Genomic DNA, 21,473 nt, shown 5'->3' with positions numbered 1-21,473 from the left:
TGATATATGAGTGAAGGAACGAAGGAAGAAAGGAAGGAATACGTGAATAAAAGCTCTGTTTTGGGGGCGCCTGGGTGGCTCAGTCGTTAAGCATCTGCCTTTGGCCCAGGGCGTGATCCCAGAGTCCTGGGATCGAGTCCCACATCAGGCTCCTCTGCTGGGAGCTTGCTTCTTCCTCTCCCACTCCCCCTGCTTCTGTTCCCTCTCTTGCTGGCTGCCTCTCTCTCTGTCAAATAAATAAATAAAATCTTAAAAAAAAAAAAAAAAGCTCCGTTTTGACAAAAAAAAAAAAAAAAATTAAAAAAAAAAAAAAAAAAAAGCTCCGTTTTGACAGAAAAGTGGAAGAAGCTGAGTCACAATTCTGCTAGAACGTAAGCTCCAAAGGTTGGAGTTCCTTGTCTTTTTTTTTTTTTTTTTTTGCTCCCTCACATTCCCCAAGCATCTAGAATAGCACATGACACATAGTAGGCAGTAAACGTGTATGTAGCTCATGAGGTCAAGAATGAAGCTATGTTTGTTGATTCAACAAGTACTAACAGGCACCTACTGTGCGTCCCACACCGTGTGAGGACAAGGTGCCCAGTGATGACGAGCCAGTCCTATCAGACTTCTTCCCAAGCAGGGAAAGCTGTGTCAGGTAGTTCAGTAGAAGACAGGGTACAGTGAGTCATACAAGGAGTCATGAGAGCTTAAGGGAGGACAGACCAAAGATGCCTGCGGGTCCAAGCAGACTGCCCAGAAATGAGACCCAGAGAAGGAACAGTGTTTCCGCAGGAGGTGAAGAAAACGCAGGCTTTGTGCACTTCAGAAGCACACGTACAAAACATCCGCTGCGGGATCGTTAACGTATGACTCAAGCATGTCTGAGGACTGGCAGCAGGTGAGACAGGACAGGGAGGTGCTTCGACCAGGAATCCCAAGCCAGTGACTGAGGTTTTCTTCAGTGAGAAAAGTGGGAGTTTGGGAACAACTCCACAGATTCTAGGATGGTCAGGTCTGCGGAGGAACATCATTCTGGATTTGGCAGGCTCTGTGTGGGTGGGCGATATGTCAGCTTGGAGGGGTCACTAGGGTACCCAGTACCCGAACTGGGGGCAAAATCAAAGTAAGATTGAACCCTCAACCTTGTTCTCAGAGAAAGAGGACAACACGGATTCTCCTGAGGTGAAGAAAGAGCAGTGTTGTCCATTGCCTTTGGCTTCTCTCAAAGGAAAGCGGTCTTAGCAGTGCTGGCCTTTTCACTCTGGGTCCATGTCATCAGTCCCCTCGACAGCCTACTTGTAAGGAAGGACCAGTGACCAGGGACCGGGGAGCTTTTGCTCCCTACACACCAAATCCCTCAGCGACGTTACCAACACGGGTTAGTTCAATGTTCAGAAATGAAAATGAGACCCATGAGCCTCTTCTACAACAGAAACAAGCTAGAGATTTTTTTGAAGTTAAAAAAAGCTACTTTGTATGACAAGGAAGAGAAGATACTTCAAAGTTGCGATAGGAAAGAGGAATTTACATATTAATGTCTTAAAAAAACACTGACTTTCTGTCTAGGCTGCTGTGTTAAGCACTTCAGAAACCACCGCCCCATGTAACCCTACAACAGTCCCCTATCTTCCAGATGAGACAGCTGAGGTCCAGAGGTCAAAACTTGGCCAACATCACACTGGCCACACCCAACTCAAAGCAACCTGAACTACCTTCCTCATGGTTCAGGGGACAGAATCCTTTATTTGTGGTCAAAAGACACAAAGTCATTTGTGGAACTAAAATATCCCCCACCTCCCTTTCTTCATCCATAAAGTCTACACTAGGATAACATCCTCAGCCCATTTCCCAGGTCTTCTCTGAGGGCCACGTGAGAGATGATGCACATCAGATGTTTTGAAAATAACCAAACACAAAGTGCTCTCTGGTGCTTTATTCTGGTCCACGGACACGCCCTGCCACTTGGGATCTGGCTTGGTGCTGTCTTTAGTAAGCAGAGACCTCCAGGAAATAATTAGCCTTCCTCGGCAACATCAAATTAGGGAAGACTCAGCGCATGGCCAAAGGCAGAACACGAGGCCCAGAAGTTTTCCTCTGCCTGGGAATGACAAAAGCAGATACTGTTTATCATGTTTTAAATCTTGTTCTTTTTAATCAACATGCATGCAAGTGCTCTTCCAAAGTTAGTTTTCGTCTTCAGTGTTGTTGGTGATACTCAAAATTTCTACCGTAGAATACAAATAGTTCTCGTAAACACGCAACCTCAACCATGTCAGCACGGCCATTCTTCATGCCACGGCACGCTGATCGTTCGCATGCTTGCTGCAGAGCATTTTAATGAGCACAACGTTTTAATGTACGATTAGCAGGAAAAAAGTAGCCTAAGCTATCAAGAGAACAGAGCTTCGAGATTTTTCTTTTTTCCTAAGTTTGGATATACAAAGAAAGAAGCTCCTTTAAGTGAGCTGCCTTGGGGTCCAGAGAGAAGGCCAGCAGTATGGCCAGCCCCTCCAGTTCTGCCAAGCCATTACAAAAGCCCACACAGCCTGCCCCAGGCCGAGAGTGAGCCGTGCATGCCTCTGAACATAGGTGGGGGAGACGCGGCCAGGCTGATCCGCCTTTCTGATCTCGGATGTGGACTTGTGCATCCCACGTTCTGAGAGGACTGTCCAGCTTTACTGCCTCGGCTCCTTCATGATGTCATCTTGGGAAAGTCACTTTAGTTCAGAGATTCAAATAATACATCCCCAACAAATGTTTTCATTATCTACCACGCCTCCAGAAAGTCCCTTCCCAGTGGGACCTCCACATAGCTTCCTTGCCCTGAGGATGCCTAACTGGGCCATATCAGAGCTTCTCATTGCTCTCCTCACCAAACTGACATTTCTCCTCATATCCTTGCCCAGCCAGCTTCAATTCACCCTTGAGGACTTGGCTCGGGTGTGCCTTGCCCTCGGAGGCTTCCTCTGAGACCCTCCAGCAGGCTTAGGTAGACCAGCTCTACTCTCCTAACATGTTATGCTAATTGCCACTATTATAATTGTCCATTAGAGCCACACATCTGTCTGTCCTACTAAACTTCGAGCTCTCATTAAAAAGGGAAAGTTCTTCGACTGTCTTAATACCTCTCTCTCTTAGCATAGAGCCATCCTCCCACTGGATGATGGTGCTTATTAAATTCCTGATGAAGTAAATGAAAAATTGTAAAGATGGAGCATTATCTTTCCAACGGTTATCACCGTTTTTCATGTGGCCATGCATATTCACTTAGCGTCAATATTTAGTAGGAAGTGCAAAGGTATGGTAGACATTTATGCTGAAACTAGATATTATGAACTAATAAAAGGAATTAAAATATGCCATGCATTCTTCTAAGTAATTTGCAAATATCAACTCACGTCACCTCAACACAGCCCTGTGTGGTAAGTGCTATTACTGATCTCAAAGTTCAGATGAGGAAACATCTTATATAGATGCATACATATAGAAATAGACACAGGTACAGATATAAGTAAAATGACTACTTTGAGGTCAAAGAGGAAAAAAAGAGTGTGGATTCAAATCCAGGTGACCTGTGCTTAGGACCTCTGCTCTCTACAGAGGGTCCTTCCCCTTGGCCTCATCAACCTTATTCACACTTTGGTGTAATGACCTGGTTTTATCAAAATTGTCTGTTTTTATTTCATTTTATTAGGTTTTGCCTAATAGACTTTGAGTTCTTAAAGAGTTAAGATCATATGTCCCAGCACCTTGAAGAGTGCCTGGCACATAATAGGTGGTGATTTTTTTTCTTTTTCTTTTCTTTTTTTTCTTTCTTTCTTTCTTTCTTTCTTTCTTTCTTTCTTTCTTTCTTTCTTTTTTTTTTTGCTTTTTCATTTGTTCTTATTTAGTGAGTAGAGGACTGAAATTCCTTGAGGTGTGGCATGATCACATCCACCTAAAAGAATCTCCAGGTAAAGGCTGAAAGCTGTAAATGCCCAGGTGTTCAAGCCGGTGCTGCCCCCAAAGATCCTGGGTATCCAGTGAGATAGCACAAGTTGTTTCCAAAAAAGGGCCATCCTGTTAAACGGTTAAGAAGTATAAAATGTGGGGTGCCTGGGTGGCGTAGTCATTAAGCGTCTGCCTTCGGCTCAGGGCGTGATCCCCGCGTTCTGGGATCGAGCCCCACATCGGGCTCCTCCGCTATGAGCCTGCTTCTTCCTCTCCCACTCCCCCTGCTTGTGTTCCCTCTCTCGCTGGCTGTCTCTCTCTCTGTCAAATAAATAAATAAAATCTTAAAAAAAAAAAGCAATATAAAATGTGATATTATCGTCCCCTTTCACATCGAGTAAATAAATCAAGTAATGGTATGATCCACCCACCGGTGTGAATGCTACAAATTAATTCTTAGCAACAACCTCACTCAAACCTTCTTACGGAATAATTTTATGGTATATAAAGAGAATCTGAGTTTGCCTCTAAGGTGGTAATTCAACAGTGATTCTAGGAGCAACGGAAAGAGGAGAGAGAGTGGAAGGAGGGAGAAGAGAGTCAAGCCACTGAGTAAAGGAACATCCCCTGGGTCTGGAGAAGGTAAAAGGAAGGAAGCTTCCTGCAAGGGCTGAACACAACACGCACAAACCAGAACGCTCTACAGTCCGCACTATGGGTGAAGAGGGTGGGAAGACAGGAGGCTGTCATGGGGCTTCAGGTTAACCTTTCTCAAGGTCACTGTGAAGACACTGGACTCCAAAGCCTACAACATGTGTTTTAAGCCTTGCTTTGGCTGAGCCTTAGGTTCTCTCAGGAACTTTGAATTTAGGGAGTTTAAATGCACATAGGTTATCCTGTCTGAGGCCTTTTGCAGATACATTAACTTATCTGAAGTGTAGATGTACTAACTTTCAAGAGACCCAACTGGTTCTATCTCACCCAGCTGGAGTCCAAAGGACCAGAGGAATCCGTGTAATTCAGACTCTCCTGTCTATATAGATGGACTCTCAGATAGTCTAGGGTTGTCTTCCAAAGTCAACTGGAGTTGAAAAAGAGAACTAAATCCTGTGTCCTGGGACCGCTTCCATTTTCTCTCAGAACACGAAGATTATGAGAGGACCCCCTCATCCCACCCATGTGAGATGAATTTTCACAAGACACTCCCTCACTTGGACACTTCTTTCCAGCATCCTCATTCTCCTGTCTCTTCACACCTGATTTTCATTTCCCCCATCCCTCCCCAGATTTGCTTTCCACCTGCTTTAAGGGGAAAAAACACAAAAATCCTATTTACCAAATCAGGATTTTTTTTTAATTCAAAAGACAGTAGTAAGTTCAGCTCAATAAATATTTGTAGAATCTCTACTATGTGTCTGACACCAGAAGAATTAAAAAAAAAAAAAATGGACAAGGCACAGCCCCTGCATGAAGCCTAAAGACGGAAGAATAAACATATGGAAACAAATGAATATGAATAAGAAGAAACAGAAGGTTTCCGATGGGGGAGAATCCACAAATTTAGGCTTGTGTTCTGCTAGATGTACCCCTGTACCTTCTGCCTCTCCTTCATCCAAACAAACATTCAAACAGATATTTTGGTGGTCCACTCTAGATGCAGTGAGTCAGCATCTCTAAGGCAGGACCCAGGAATCTGCATTTTAACCAGCACCCACAGAACACAGTGTGTCGTTCTCAGAGACCCATCATGCAGGCAGGAGAGTGGACGGTGGGTAAGGTTTCAGAAATTAGAGATCTGAAAGGCATGCTCTGCAGAAGGAACAGCAAAGCTAGGATGACGAGAAAGCCCTTGGGGAGTGCGCTGGAAAAGAATCCACTCTGGCACGGGCACAGACTACGGAAGAAGAGCACAGGCAATGAGCTGAACCCTGACCTTCTGTGTCCTGTCATCGTGAAGCTATTAGCATTTGTTTGCAGCGGCTAACAAAGAAATCCACACTTCGGTTAATTTTTGTTAAGCCTCTTATGTCATGAGGATATCTAATTTCTTTTTCACTCACTCTGGTTTCCTAACAGGATCTATAAAAACAATGTGAGCTTTTTTTTTTTTTTTTTGGTTAGACCAACCTTGACTTAAAATCTGCCTCCCATCGCACATAAGCTTCGTGACTTTGTGCAAAGTCACCTATCACCTGTGAGCCTCAGTCTGTGCACCAACAACATAGTCATGATAACAATAAATTGTTGCTAAGGCTTAGCAGGAGGGCACAGGAGGGACGTGGCCCAGAGCAGCACTCAATGAAGGGAAGGCATTCTCCGCGCGAGGGGCTTCCAGAACGCTGTAGAACTAGTTTGCTGTTTCCTGACTTCTCCTCGGATTTAATAACTCACCCTTTGATTCTAATCTTCAGATTCAACTGTCTACCTGGCATATTTATGATCCCACTGAATTTCAACTTGTGAATCTCTTTTAAGGCACGGCAGCCTGGGACAGCATTAAGGCCTTGTGTTAGGATGGCCTGGTGCCAAGGCAAATGTTTAGACTTGGCTGAGGGCTTGGCGTTCAGTTGGTGCTTGATGCTTTAAAGAAAATGCAAACCCAGGAGCTTTTTTGGAGGAACAGAGGGGCTGGCTTCTCAGCTGGCGCATGATAGCCACACAGGTGCATTGCCTCCTGGTGACAGGGGGCGAACATTTGACCTGAGAGTCTGATGCATTCGTCCCTGGGAGCGCCTGGAGCAAGTGCAGCCCTGTGTGTGGGGAGCCCTGTTTGACTTGGCCACGGGCCCCGCAAACCTGGCGGTGGGCACAACCCAGAGGAAAACAGCCTTGACATTGACTCTGGTCACCGCTGTGCTCAGGGCCACCTGTGAGTTTCACAACCTACCTTTCCTTTCCCACAGCATCTGAGCCAGTTAGTTTGTGTTCCTGGAGAAAAGAGATCCCATTGCTCTCTGCTGTAACTCTCAGTCTCTGCTCAGGTTGGCGCCTAAAGGCACTCACCTGTGCACACCTCTGAGCAAGGCACTGGGCCAGATGCTCTGTCAGAAGCCTTTGTTAATTCTGGGTCTCTCTCCTGTTTCCAAGCATCTATAAATATACAAGTTCTATTGCAACGGGAAGGAACTAACATTCATTAAGCACCTGCTTCAAGCCAGGTGCTTTCACACACAGAACCTTGTTTAATCCTCAAAGCAGCTCTGTGAGAAAGGAGTTAACATCTTTATTTATTTGATAAAGATGGTCAGGTGACGTGTCAGAGGAGCCAAGATTTGGATGTGGCCTTATGACTCTCTAAGTTCATGTTCTTTTCACTCACTGTGCTGCCTCTTAACATATCCTAGAAGAGAGCAAGGGGTAGGGTTGGGGGACCTAGAGTCTAGTCCAAGTTCTAACATTGGTTGGCCAGAGACAAATCCCTCCTTCCGTCGCAGTGTCTCTGACTCTCTCTTTAGAAAATGAAGGGTGTAGACAAGCTGCCTCTAAGGGCCCTTCCATTTTTAATGTATATCGTAGGCTTGCAAATCAGCACCGGAGAGGAAATGTGGGGAGTGGGCAAACTTCGCTTTTACTAGCCAGAGGAAGCTCTATGTGTTCAGTAAGGGACAGACAGACAGCAGGGTCTTGACAGAATTCCACTGGGGTCCCATGGTCGAGCAAAGCCTTAGGTATGGGTGGGCCCCTTTTTATCCCAAGAGAGACGGTCTTTAACAAAGGTAATTTGTAGAGCAGAAAGAGGCAACACAGAGATTTAGCCAATACTCTGAATGAAGGAGATTGGCGTGTGCCAGGCACTGTTATAGGCTCTTCATGTAGGCTGACCCACTTCCCCTCCACAAGGACACGAGCGGAGAAATGCAACTATCTCCCTACTTTCCACACACATGAGGAAACAGAAGCTCAGAAAATCTGCACACACAGCTGGTATGGGAAGCACTGGGATTTGAACCCTGTCAGTCCCTCTTAACACTACATTCAGTGGCCCTTGGACAAAGACGTACGGATGGGACAAACTCGTTAAGGAACTTGCTACGTATCTGGAAAGAGGAATAAAAGGAATGGTTACCGAGCAGCCAGACTTGGCTGGCCACTTTGCCTGTGTCATTGCCCTCAATCCCCACAGTGGCACTTCAGAGAGGTGACATCTTGAGGAAAGCTTGGCTGAAAGGTTAGAAGGGATCTGTTGGGGGGGAGCAGAGATTTCTGAATCCCTGCTGTCCTTCTGACCACGAGCACCAAACACCTGAAAGCGTGTCAGGGTCTCTGGGTCTCTGGTTTCCGGTCCTCCATAGGAGTTAGAATGCAGAGTGGACTGGTCACCCGGGACAATCTTTACTGCCCTTTCGTACTTGGGGGGGCGCGTACCTCAATGCACAAGGCAAATCAAGAATATTCAGGACAATCCTACATAGAATAGCATTTATAACTACATATTCCAGTTATTTCTTTACATATCTGCTTCTCCATCAATCTGTGAGGTGCTTGAGTCCAGGAAACACACCTTTCACCTCTGCTCTTCAGATCCTGGTCACTGCACCAGGCAAGTGGTAGCTTTTCCCCTCCTTCTGCATCATGAGCAGGTGTTTTTGCCGCCCCGGGGTTAAACATGAGAAGGAGAAACAGAAAGTACGTTCCTGTTCCTGCAGCCAGGTGGGAGCTGCAGGATTGGGTTCTTATATCTGAGACCTATCAGAATAGAGCTGATTATGTTTGCCCAAAGGCCACTAGGAAAACTTTACAGCTGAGGGGCCAGAATTATTGGCTGCTTTAAACTGTATTAAGGTACCAGAAAAGCAGATTAAGTAAGTTTCTGAACACACATTCGGACAGTATTGTGGCACGGATTTTATTTATGGAATCATCTTACTAATTAAACAAAACTGACTTAGTAACACAACCATAGCCTCTATGTTCAAGGTAACCACTTCAGAGAGAAAGAGGAGAGACAAGGAGAAAACAGACACATTTGTCAGTATTCCTAACTCCCTCCCTAGGTGCAGCAGAAATGGCACACGTCTGGTGTTTAAACCTCTTTTTATACATGCTTCTTAACTCATCGCCTCATTCCATGTAGTCACATGTGTCTCTAACCTCTACTTACTTACTAAAATGCATGACAATCTGTTCAAAGGAACACAACTTAATCCCATTTGAAAATTAGGAATTGCCAAATTGTTTCAACCTGGTAGAAAGCAATAAATTAATCTTCTGAGCTGTTTGGACCCCTTGAAATAATATACTGAATTTGATCAGAAATTATTCACCTTCTTAAATCATCAAGAAATAAACAAACAAAAAAATTAAAACTGGAGAATGCCAAACACTGGAGTTGAAACCGCAAGCGCTCACTGCTCACTGATTTAAGAAAGCACAATATGTTTCTGGAAATTGTTTGGACACAGGTGCACAGAGAACCCAGTGGCGCTCACTCACCTGTTGGCTCTATCCCAGGTCCTGTGTCAGCAGGGACTGTGGCCGCCCCGCAAATGAGGAGGCTTCTGATTTTAGTGATACATGTGGCTGAGATGAATTCGGGATGAGTATCTTCTGGAATATGATACACCCTCAGGAAAGGTCAGTTTAGTCAAAAATGCATTGCTTTTCCCCCATGAATATGGAAACCCAGAACAGAAGGAAAGAGGAAGCTTAATGGTATATGCGTGTGTGTGTGCGTGTATGTCTATGTGCATGTATGTGTGTGTATGCTCACAAGCATGCACGCACATGCATGTGTTGGGGGGGTTTCCCCAGAAATAGACACAAGAAAGGGGTGTGGTGGTGTGCAGTGTGAATGAAGGCTGGGTCAGGTTATTCAGTTATCAAGACTCAGTAAAGAGTCACTGAGTTAGAAGGACTGTTAAGATTCATTCAGAGACGCCCTATGTCAGCCCGTGGAAGTCTGACACACAGGCTGCTCTTCAGGAGTCCTATTCCGGGGTCCTCCTTCAGAACTGTGCAAGGACGGTCTCCAAGGAGATTCTCCAGGACCCTTGGTCTAACACGCTATGCAGGTTATTCTAATCCATGCCTTGGTTTAGCTCCTTATTGAAATCTTCTATTTTATAAATGAGAAGAGAAAGACCCAGAGACATTGGCAAACGTTTCCCAGGGCCACCCATGTGGTGAGCAGCGGAGTCAGGCTCTGCTCCTGGCCTCCCAATCNCACCTTCAGAGGCCCATACAAAAGCCCTGCTCCCTGTCTCAGGTTTCACTTTGAAACCCTTTTGTTTAGAAAAGAGGAATCTCTTCTCTCTTGGCAGGCTGCCTTCTCTTCCACCACAAATAATTCTTTCTTTCAAACAAAGCTAAGCTTTTCTAAAGCTTGGAAAATCCATCCTGATCACCCTACAGTTTCCCTCTTGTAAGTCCTGCAAGGAGCTTATGCCATCTTCCCCTTACTGAGCCGTGGAGAAGAAGGGATGTTGTCCCACACCTCATCACCCCTGGAAAAGAGTGGATGGGGTAATCTTATGGGTGTGAATCCATTCCATTTTTTTCATTTGTCTAAAAATGTGAAGAATGTTTATTATGGCTTAGGGTAGGGCCTGGCAAACCTTTTCTGTAAAGGTCAGGGAGTGAATGTTCTGTGGGCCACATGGTCTCTGATGACTCCTCTCTGGGGCTGGCAGGCAGCCACGGACCGCACGTGACCCAATGGGCGTGTTGGAGTGCCAAGACGGACAGAATCAGGCCCTGGGCTGGATTTGGCCCTCAGGCCTAGTTAGCCGACCTTTGCTCTAGGAAACCTAAAGATCAGAAAAACAAAAGACTTTGTCTCTACGCAGCTCACAGTCTAGTTTAGGTAAATGGCCTGAATCTGAGAGAGGGAAGGAGAGGGGACGCTCTAGGGCTGACTCAGCCTCCTGCTGCCATGAGTACCACAGACTGGATGTCTTAAACCCACACACACCTATTCTCTCAGGGTTCTGGAGGCCAGAAATCACTCATCCAGGTGTCCCCAGGCCAGGCTGACTGCAGGCTCTAGGGGAGGGTCTTTCCTTGCCTCTTCCAGCTGCTGGTGGTTGCCCACAATCCTTGGCCTTCCTTGGCTTAGAGACACCAAATAATCTTGCCTTTACCATCAGTTCAATCTCCGGGACCAACCTACTCCAGCGTGGCCTCGTCTTAACTGATTATATTTACAAAAAGCCTATTTCCAAAGAAGGTCACATTCATAGGCACCTGGGATTAAGGCTTCCACTTATCTGTTTTGGGGACACAATTCAACCCACAGTAGGTTTCTTGACTCTCCGTTTACTGTTATATCTTCTTGTATACACACCATCAGAGGGCACTCAGAACACCCAGCATCCTCCCTTCTTTCCCACCCAAACTCATAATCTGGCTTGGAGATGGATGGCATGGGGGAAAGCAGAACACAGAGTTTGCTGGAAGTCCTTATCAGAGAAGATCTGGCAAGTTTCAGTCCTGGTCATCTCAGGAAGGGATGGCACAAGCAGGGTACCCAGATGGAAGCATCCATATATGAAGTGAGGTTGTGCCAGGACTTGAGGAATGTCCAGGAGACCCACAGGTCAGAATCAGCCTGACATTAAGCCACATGGCCGGTGTGGGGATGCTCTGGCCGTGCTAGCTACACTGACAGGTGTCTGGGAAGGCAGCCGCTGAATACTTGACCAGGGTTCCCAGAATGGGAGACTCATGCACCCATCACCTGAAGCAACAACCTCAGAAAGAGGCAAGGACTTGATAAGAAATGGAAGTGGGCCAAGGAAGCATCTGTCACCAGCTTCACTGTTCGCTTTAATCCAAGACAGAATGACAGACTTTGATATGGAGATTGTGGAGAGAGGGGACTGAAGGAGTAGGTTGGGACAGACATCCTAGAAGATTCACTAGGGATGAGTAAAATTCTCTGGTGAAGATAAGAAAATTGTTAGAACTGAGAGCATTAAAAAAAAAATACCAGGAAAATTAAGTCCTCCTTAATTTTGGATCACTCTGGTGATTTTAGACGTGGCTTTGGAGACCTGCATGCCTCAAAAGGAGGGAGAGCTTTGAGGGCAACTGTGCAATGAATTGGCCCGATGACACTCCTTGCGATCGGAGGTGACCATAACCACATATTCGGTTGGTTTCCAAATTTTCCACTGTTTACAAACACATAATGACTGACTTCACATAGATGTTGTACAACAGTGTGACTATTCCTTAGGATAAATGCCTAAAATAGAACCACTTATTTCAATGGTATGACCATTCTAAAATCATTACAATGAATATTGGCCACTTTCTTCCAACACGTGATATCCAAACAGCAGTGCAGAAGCGTCTCTATCTCCTTGACCCCTTACCCAGATCATTTACAATCAGTCTTTCTAAAATCTTGTTAATTTAAATTTCTTGAATCGATACTGAGGAAAGTCTTTTTTGATTTGCTTCCTGGTCATTGACCCTTCCTAAGTTCTGCTTTTTTCTATCTGTGCCTATTTGCAATGGGTTGCTTAATTCTTTCTTTTCATTTGTGCTAGTTATTTATATAGGAGGGAACTCAGCTGTACTCTTATAAATATATCTTTTTGGTCTTTGACCTTCAACTTCATTTTATGAATTTTTTGCAATTCAGTTTTTTGTTTTTGTTTTTTTTAATCTCTATGTGTTCAAATGTCTCATTTATTTCCTTTATGGCTTTTTCAGTTTTGTATCATACTTAGAAAGACTTCACCACTCCTTAACAACCAATTGTTTTTTCTGTAGTGTTCTTATGTATTTTTAAATCCGTTAGTCATTTATTTTGATGTAAGGACTGAGATGGCAATCCAGTCTTCCTATGATCATAAAATAATTATTTTACATCACTAGAATGAACTTCACTCTGTTGGACAGAAGAGATATACTGCAAGGAGATCATTTATGCCATTCTGTGGGCTGGCCAGGCAAGCCCAACACCCACACAGCAGGCCGTCAGGAATGGCACTCTGGAACTCTCGGGCATGGCATGAAGCTGGTACATAGGTGGGATTTCTTCTCCAGAGAAGATGCAGCTCTGCTCCTAAGGTCTTTCAACGGATTAAATCAGGCCCACCAGAGCATCTGAGACCATCTCTCCTTACTTAATTTCTATGGATTGTGGACTTTAATCACAACTACAAAGTCCCTTCAGAGAAACACTGAGATGAAGGTTTCCTTGAATACCTGGGGACTAGGGCCTGGTCAAGTTGACACAGGAGACTGACTAACGTGCTATGCTCTTTTCTTAGTGTACTGCTGTTTGTTATTATTTCATTTAATATCTTTACATCAACATTTACCAGTGAGAACAGTCTGGTTTTTTTATTTTTATATTTTTATGCTGGCTTTATGAAAACACACACACAGGAAGACTTTGCATAAAAACAAAATCATCTAAATTAAAGGCTTTTAAAAGCTTAGTTTGGGCTCTGCAGCAATCTTGGTCCAATCCAGAGACAGAAACCATACAACAGATTACATAGTGAAATTTCATACAAAAAATTATTTACTATGATAAGAGTAACTGATAAAAGATATAGGGAAACTCTCTCTGGTATCCTAGGACTAAGGGAGGGCACCAAAGAAAGGAAAAAAATTTGGAATGGTTTCAAACTTTGTTGGAGAAGGTGTACTTTAGGCCCTGCATATAAAGTCTCTGGGTGAGCCAGGTGGGGGCTGGTGTACAATCATGTGGCAGACAATAGGTAGGTCACCCTCAGGTGTGTAGATGGGAAACAGGTGGTCACAGAAGGCTTTCAGAGATAGAGGGCTGCTCTGGGAGAGGAAGGGGACCAACAAGGGGTGGGGGAGATGCAGAAGGAACAACTGGCCTGTGAGTGACCCTCGGGCCCTAGGGAGCAGTGTACATGTAGGACAGCCGATTGGTAAGGCTGTCCTAACAAGGTCTCCAGACCAGGAGGGACACACAGGGCTCCAGTTTCCACGTCAAGAGGGCCACAGGAAGGTCACTGCCAAACCAAGTCTGTGAGATTGCATTGGGTCTAAGGGAGGGGCTGGTGGTGAGGCTTGGCTCTCCAGGGGTCCTCACTCCACAAGGCCAGCGCCTCCCACCCTCTAGGGAAAGCCTCTTCTCCCTGCAATGCCCCCTCCAGCGCCCTCTACTGAGAAATCTTAGCACCATGCTCCCTTAGATACCTAGAGGGATTCTGTTATCACAGAGAGGGTGTGATTGGATCTGAGAGGCAAGGGATTGATAAATGACAGGCCCAGTTTTGGAGAGCCTTAGTTACTTTTCTCCACAATTATTTATCTGTTTAAATTTCCTTTGTCTTGTTTTTCTTCCCCCTAAGATTTATTTTTTTTAGAGAGATAGCGTGCAAGTGGGGGGAGTGGCAGGGTGAGAGAGAATCCCAAGCAGACTCCCTGCTAAGCATAGAGCCTGAGCAGGGCTTGATTTCACAATCCTGAGATCATGACCTGAGCCTAAATAAAAAGTCGGGTGCGTAACAGACTGAGTCACCCAGGCACCCCTAAATTTCTTTTGTCTTCTTAAAGCAATTTTGGGAACTAGGGAAATTATTAATTTCATATGATCTCCAAGGTTCTTAAGTCTGTAATTATTATTTTATTAAATGTGATTTTCAATTAATAAGTTCTATTAACATAATTATTAATCAGTCTTGCATAATATCATTTTATAACTCATTTTTACAAATGCTACCTTCTTACAAACTACCTTTTTACCAGAAGCCACCTGCTTACCAGTCTTCCCTCACTGATGCTCCAGCCACACTGGCCTCTGGAATGTTCCTCAGACCTGCCCAGCAGATTCCAGTCTCAGCGCCTCTGACACTGCTGTCTGCTCTGTCTGGAATCCACTCTTGCATATGTCTACATGGCTCTCCACTCCCACTCCTGCAGGCCTCTTCCCAAGGCCATCTAATCAGGGAATGTGCCTGCCCAACCGAATTAAAGCAGCACCCATGTCACTTCCTCTCCTTTTATCCTGCTTTATTTCAGCTCTCGGCATTTATTAAGCTCTAACATACGTACACACACACTTTTTTATTTGTTTATCTCAACTACCTCCCATCACTGGGACGTCAAGTATAAAAGTAGGGACTTAGTTTCTGCGTGCTGTGTGTCCTCTGTGCCTAGAAAAAAGACTGGTACGTAATAGACAGGTGATCTATTTTTGTGATTCAGTAAACTTTACCTATTCTTGGGAGAATGCGGTCAAAAGGAACCACTTAGCAATATTTGATGCAGTTAATTTCCTGGGGAAATCCAAGAAAAATTGCAGGCATAAAGGTTTTACATGAAAAGTGGTCCTAATTGTTGTGCTAGTAATTGGAGAAGAGCTCAGGGGGAGACCTGGTGTTGCTGATGTCAATTCCCTCGTCCAAAGCAGTACAACCTGTATGTGTAGCTGCACATTTTGTTCTCCCCTCCTATGGTTTCTTTCTGTGTTTGGGCATATGGCAAAAGAATATGGGAATCCCTGGTTGAACCTACCCTCCCCCGAGGGCCCGAGTTCCCTCACAACACCCTCTTACACGTGTGGGTTCTTCTCTGTGCCTCTCACCCCCCTCCTTAAACCCCCAGCGGTTGGGGGGGGGGGGGGGGAGCGGGCACAAGAGAAAAAAGGGAAAACTCTATTCTTGAGTGTCCTTTGTGTTAGGAAAATCTGCAAAGCCAATGCTGGCATAGTATCTTCTCTCCTGGTTTGCTCCCTGATCTCTGCAGCCTGTGATACAGAGGAACATGAGTGCACCAGGACCTCATGGTGAGTTCAGAATGCAGAACATGAGTCAGATGGGCTGTGAGTAATTCAACAACAGCTTCAGGAAAGCAAAATTCACTGCAACATTTCTCCTGGCTTCCACTCCCCAACCACCCAAGGCTTCAACTAATGTGATTTTGGAAGATGCTCTTGTTTCACAGTCCAAAACACGTGGGGAAAAAAAAGGCATAAAATTGACGTGGTGGCTTTTTTTTTTTTTCCTCCCCCCCAGGAGATTCCTCTTTAAAAACTTACATATGTTCCCTTTTATTGCTTTATTTGAAAAAAAAGGGGGGGTGGAATTTGAGCCTACGGAATTATTATAATTGTACATTAAGAAAATCCAACTCAGAGAACTATTTCTACACACATATTAAACTAATTTACTCACTGAAAGGTCCTGACCAATGGGCTTTCAAAGTGGCCCAGAGAAATACTGATCATTCCCCTTTCAATCTCCCTCTCATTAGAATATTTGTTTTCCTCTGGATGATGTAATAATTCTGATGAAAATGTCAACATTATTTCCCAAACCTTGTTAATCAGGCATAGCTAGTTTTGCTTTGTTTGTTCCCATCTTTTTAAACCATTATTCGGATGTGAAATTTGTCAGCATTGCAAAGTTTCCCATTGAATAAAAGATGATCTGTATTAGGCAGTCACAAGTGCAACCCTAAGTAAACTCTGGTACTTGTTATTATAGTCTTAAAGAATTGTAGATGTCCAAGATAAATGCTGAAAAGGACTTTATGTATAAAAGGAGATCTAAAGGAGCTTATCTAATGCAAATGCTTCATTTTATTTAACCACAATCAAATAATACTTATGTAGGAGAAAACATAAGACATCCCTCAAATTTCTATCCCAATAGGTATGGCTTTGCTCTCTAGACTGAGAGTAGGGTTCCAGGAGACTGAGTTGGGCATGCATGTTGGGGAGCAGGAAGGGGATGTCTAAGAGGCAGGGATGGTTGGTCTGCATAGCTGGAAGCTGAGGGCCATCCAGGACAAAACCTGGCAGTGAAGTGATGGATCTGCTAAAGAACTCCATGAAATAACTGACCAGGAATTATTCACAGCCAGAATTCCAGTGTCAGCACAGCTAAGATCTCCACGTTAGCCCACACAGAATGTACACACTCATACAAGCTTCTATTCTCCTGCTCTCTGCTCTTCCCTCCGCTGCCCATTCTCACTTTCCTCAGGATACTTTCTGGCCTTTTGGCAGTTGGTTGGAAGGAGGGATAGTGAGCGGGGACTGTGATTTGTCAGCCCGGATGTCAGTTGATAGAAACACACTTTGGTGGCTTTGGCCAGAGGGAGGAACACTAGTCAATAGATTCCGAGTAAGGGGGTGAGAAGCAGGATCAGGGGTAGTAGTTGGGACAATGGGTTGTCAGGTCCATCCTCCTAGCCTAATGGCCATGAGAGCTGCCAGCCAGGTGGCAAAGGCCACTAGTCCTCCCTTTCCTGCAGGATAACAACAGCAAGGCCTGGAGTCGAAGACCCTCAAACCACATTCTCAGCTTCCTGACTCCTCTGCAGAATGGTGCAGGAGCTAGAAGGGGCTGAGAAGAGGCACTTGCATGCTTACTCCTGAGGCTGGATATCTGGGAAATGCCAGACAACTGGTGGTCACTGCCCTTGAGGCAACTAGAGTCTGCTTTGGAAATAAGGCCACTAAATCCAAGTCAGAGGACCCTCTGGTATGCACAGTACTTTCTAAAAAGCAGACCCTAGGGACGGCATGGCTGGTGGGTTGGCCTGATGGCCAGGGACACATCCAGACTCCATAGATGCTGGAGGTGATGGGCAGTGACTGAGGAGGCCCAACCCTCAATTTGTAGGGCCTAGGGCAAAAGTACAGTGAGAGGCCCCTTAGTCAAAATATTTGAAAGTTATAAAGCACACCAAGAAACTGCTAGATTTTACCTGCCCATCTTGACAAATAAAACTTCATAATATAGTCTGAAAATTATATGGTTTTCTACTAAAATTTAGTAGAATATCAAATATGACTCAATTTAATTATTATTGCCCCTGTCTGGGTGTTTTACTGATGGACTGATGATGTTTGAATAATTAATAAGATGAAGACAAGACAATTCGTATATTACTGTTGAAAATGTTTCCCTTTGTAATGATTGCCTCAGTTTTCCTCCCATGAACAGATGATGCTAATACTTATTGGCCCACCTCCTGAGCAATGCTGAATATATGAATGGAGGTTGGGCATCACCTAATTTGGGTGTTGTTAGGTATTTAAGTATTTGATCAATATGCCTTCTTTCTTTGCACTTAGTTTATGGTAATTTTAGTCATGGGAAAATTATTTTTTAATTTTGAAAAGGGTGAACAATACAAAATACCAAAATACAGCATAAAAACATAGAATCTAAAGGAGCACTGACAGGTAGATAACTTGACAAATACATCAGTGGAACAAAATAAAGGCATAAACAGACTATGCAGCTGTCCTTTCAAACAGTGGGCAAAGGGATAGTGTAGTGGATGAGTAATGCTAGGACAAAACCATCAAGCTGGGGGAAATGTCATATTCCTGCCTCATGTTGTACTCAATTTAAGACAGTGGGACAGATTAAATGGTTAATGACCGCAAATAAAGATCATTTTGCTCATTCCTTTGAATTTTTTTTTTATATGTTTTTACTGCTTCTCTAGTTGAAGTGGCTAGTGAGTGACTCGGTGCTAAATGACAGTGATGAGACTTCACTTTATTGGTTTTCATCTGATTTTAATTATGTTTCTAGTGTTTCCCAGTAAGAAAAATGATGGCCTTTTGCTTGAGATACCTGTCATTACTTAAGAAAATAGCTTTATATTCCAATTCATTAATGTACTTATAAGGAATTGTAAGGTTTATAAAGTTTGTTTTTAGCATCTATTGGAATTCCCTATAGATGGGATTGTTGGGCTCTTGAGGTGTATTTATTTTTAAGGCTTTTGAAATTTATTTCCAAATTATCCTCCAGAATCCTTATGTCAATTTAGATTTTGCAGGTGTGTATATGTGTCAATGTTTTAGATTTAAGAAGCTTATCAGAAGGAACATGAGTTTTGGTATATGTATTCTTCCATCTAGTGGCCCATACAAGATCAAAGAACTGCTAAAATCCCTGGGTATCCTTCCAGAATCTCTTCAAGCACAAAATACAAATATATACTTGTCTCCCTCCTTTTTTCCAGAAGAATTAAATGTATGTGGCATATATCTATATGTACCAACAGAGCGCCATCATTATGTTTTTTAACAGCTGGACAGAATCTCAGGAATAGAGACAGCACTAGTTGTTCAAATAGTCCCCACTGACGGATGTGTCGCTAGATTTCAGTACTCCGTTGTGGTGGACAGCGCTGTACCTCCATCATTCCCGTACATGTGGATACACACACAGAAGCCTCAAAAGTGAGACTCTGAGACTGCATGCACATGCAACTCTGACAGCTACTACCGAACTGTCCTGCAAAGGGGTTTTAATGATTTGCAGATATCATCTATGCCTGACTGTGTGGCCACTGATACAGACTGCCAACAGTATGATGAAATTCTTGACTTTCACTAACCACAGAGGTAAAAATGGTTCTCGGTGTAGTTTTCAGTTACTCTTCTCATGCATGAGAGGAGCTGAGCATCTTTCCATATGCTTGACACCCATCCGTAGCTCCTGTCTTAGAAACTGTCCACTCACCTACCCATCGCCCAGGTTCCTACTGTTTTGTTAGTCATTTTACAGGAAGTTTCTTAGAGTTCTTTATATGTAACAAATGTCAGTCCTTTTGGGATAGGAAATATGAGCATTTTCTAGTTTTCTCACTTTGATTTTGAATATATCGTTATTTTTATGCAGAAGGGTTTTTTGTAGATTTCTTTTACTTAGTCAAATTTATCATTATTTTACTCTATTACTTTTAAATTTTGAGCCATATTAAAGTGGTCTTCCTCAATACAAAGCTGTAAGGTCATGTACCTCTGTTTCTTTTATATTTTAATACCTGATCATTTTGGAATTACACTGGTGATGGTTTAAGGTATGGGCCTACCCTTCATTTTTCTCTTGAGAAACATGTTGTTTGAAGAGGGTGAGGAATTTGGGACCAACTATTCTTTTTACCCTTACTAGTGGCTTTCTGCCCAGCTATCCTACAGATTCTTTCTTTCTTTCTTTCTTTCTTTCTTTCTTTCTTTCTTTCTTTCTTTCTTTCTTCCTTCCTTCCTTCCTTCCTTCCTTCCTTCCTTTCTTTCTTTCTGCCTTTATTTTTTTTAATGTTTTTTTATTATATTATGTTAGTCACCATACAGTACATCCCTGGTTTCTGATGCAAAGTTCGATGATTCATTAGTTGCGTATAACACCCAGTGCACCATGCAATACGTGCCCTCCTTACTACCCATCACCAGTCTATCCCATTCCCCCACCTGCCTCCCCTCTAAAGCCCTCAGTTTATTTCCCAGAGTCCACAGTCTCTCATGCTTCATCCCCCCTTCTGATTACCCCCCTTTCTTTATCTTTAAAACCATTAACTTCATTCAAGTATCACTGGAAGTTGACCATCACCTGTCGACTTTCCATTTCACAGAGTGGAGACTTTCAATATGTAGATTCAAATCTTTCATTCCAGGAAAATAACTGTTTTCCCTTGCAACATTAAATACTTGTTGTATACCAGTGTGTTCTGATGCTTCTTTGGGGACTCCAATTATGTGAGTGTTACCATCATCTTCCTAGGCTTTCATTGTTGTTGTTTTTCTCCTCCTTTTTAATCCTTTGTTTTCCTTTCACCTTTTCTCACATCTCTCATTTGCAGCCTGCCTCTTGGTAGATTTGGTGAAGTGTCTACTCTCCCACACTTCATTTTAAAGATGCTTTTGTTTCCTTTCTCCCATTTTGTTCTGGAGTTATGCCACCACTGTTGATCTTCTCACCAGCTTGCAATTTCTTCTGCCAGTCTTACAGTTCTGAACTGTGATCTTTCCTCAGAGTTAACTATTTCAATGCCTTTTGTGTTGCGGATGTTGTTGTTTTTATCAGGTAAATAACTGGGAGAGTTTTCATTGCTACATGGCAACACTTTTCCTGACAAGTGATCGTGTGCTGTCAGGTTTTTTGCATTCATTTCTTAAGTATCTTTAAGTCTCTGCTGTGTCTTCCTTTTTACTACTTAGTATTGGACGGGTTGGATCTTCTTAGATCCCATCAGTGATTTCTGAGAGCGGTAGGTGTCGGGGAGAAACTAGGACAGCGATGCAAAGCTCAAAGGCTCCATAGTTTCCGCTGCCACAGAAACAAATAGTTTCCTTCTAATAAAATGTGGGGACCATTCTATGCCCTACTTTATCTTCACCCCGAATCAGACCAGGTCCAGAAACAATTCCGCCATCATTTCTGCTCTTCCCGGTGTCCAAACCATTGCTGTCACTCCCACAGCAAACGCTGTCATTTCAGGGTGACCCTCTTGACCTGTTCCAAGGTCACCTGCTGTGTCTCTCACTAGTTCTGGCCTCTCTTCTTCCACTCCTCACACCAGAGTTTCTGCATGATCTTGGGTTCTTTTTGACAGGCTTTATGTATATTTTAGAAATCTGTGGATTTTATGTGTGGCTAAATTCAGCTAAAAGTGGAGCTTGGACTTTTTTCTTTTTTTACATTCTCCCTGTTGCTTTTATATATCTCCCAAGAGGAGAAAAGGAAAGAGCCTGACTTGTGCAGATATGCCCTCTCCCAGGATGTACCCTACTTCCAACACACAATTTTCTTCACTTATACTGTCTGTCGTGGAATGCTCCATAGATTTGAAAATCTGGATTTCTCTTGTCTAGAGACATA

General features: G+C 43.7%; 1 long non-coding RNA gene across 1 annotated transcript in view; it reads right to left on the bottom strand.

The window, feature by feature from the left end:
- Positions 1–293: 293 nt before the first annotated feature.
- LOC103657500 overlaps positions 294–21,473 on the bottom strand; it is a 193,702-nt gene continuing 172,522 nt past the window's right edge. The window contains exon 4 of the long non-coding RNA XR_005832736.1: positions 294–2,080. This is a non-coding gene — a long non-coding RNA (uncharacterized LOC103657500). The remainder of the gene's footprint in view (positions 2,081–21,473) is intronic.

Source organism: Ursus maritimus, unplaced genomic scaffold, assembly GCF_017311325.1.
Source record: "Ursus maritimus isolate PB19 unplaced genomic scaffold, ASM1731132v1 scaffold_6, whole genome shotgun sequence".
In the NCBI taxonomy this organism is placed as follows: domain Eukaryota; kingdom Metazoa; phylum Chordata; class Mammalia; order Carnivora; family Ursidae; genus Ursus; species Ursus maritimus.
This window is presented reverse-complemented; position numbering and strand designations above follow the sequence as displayed.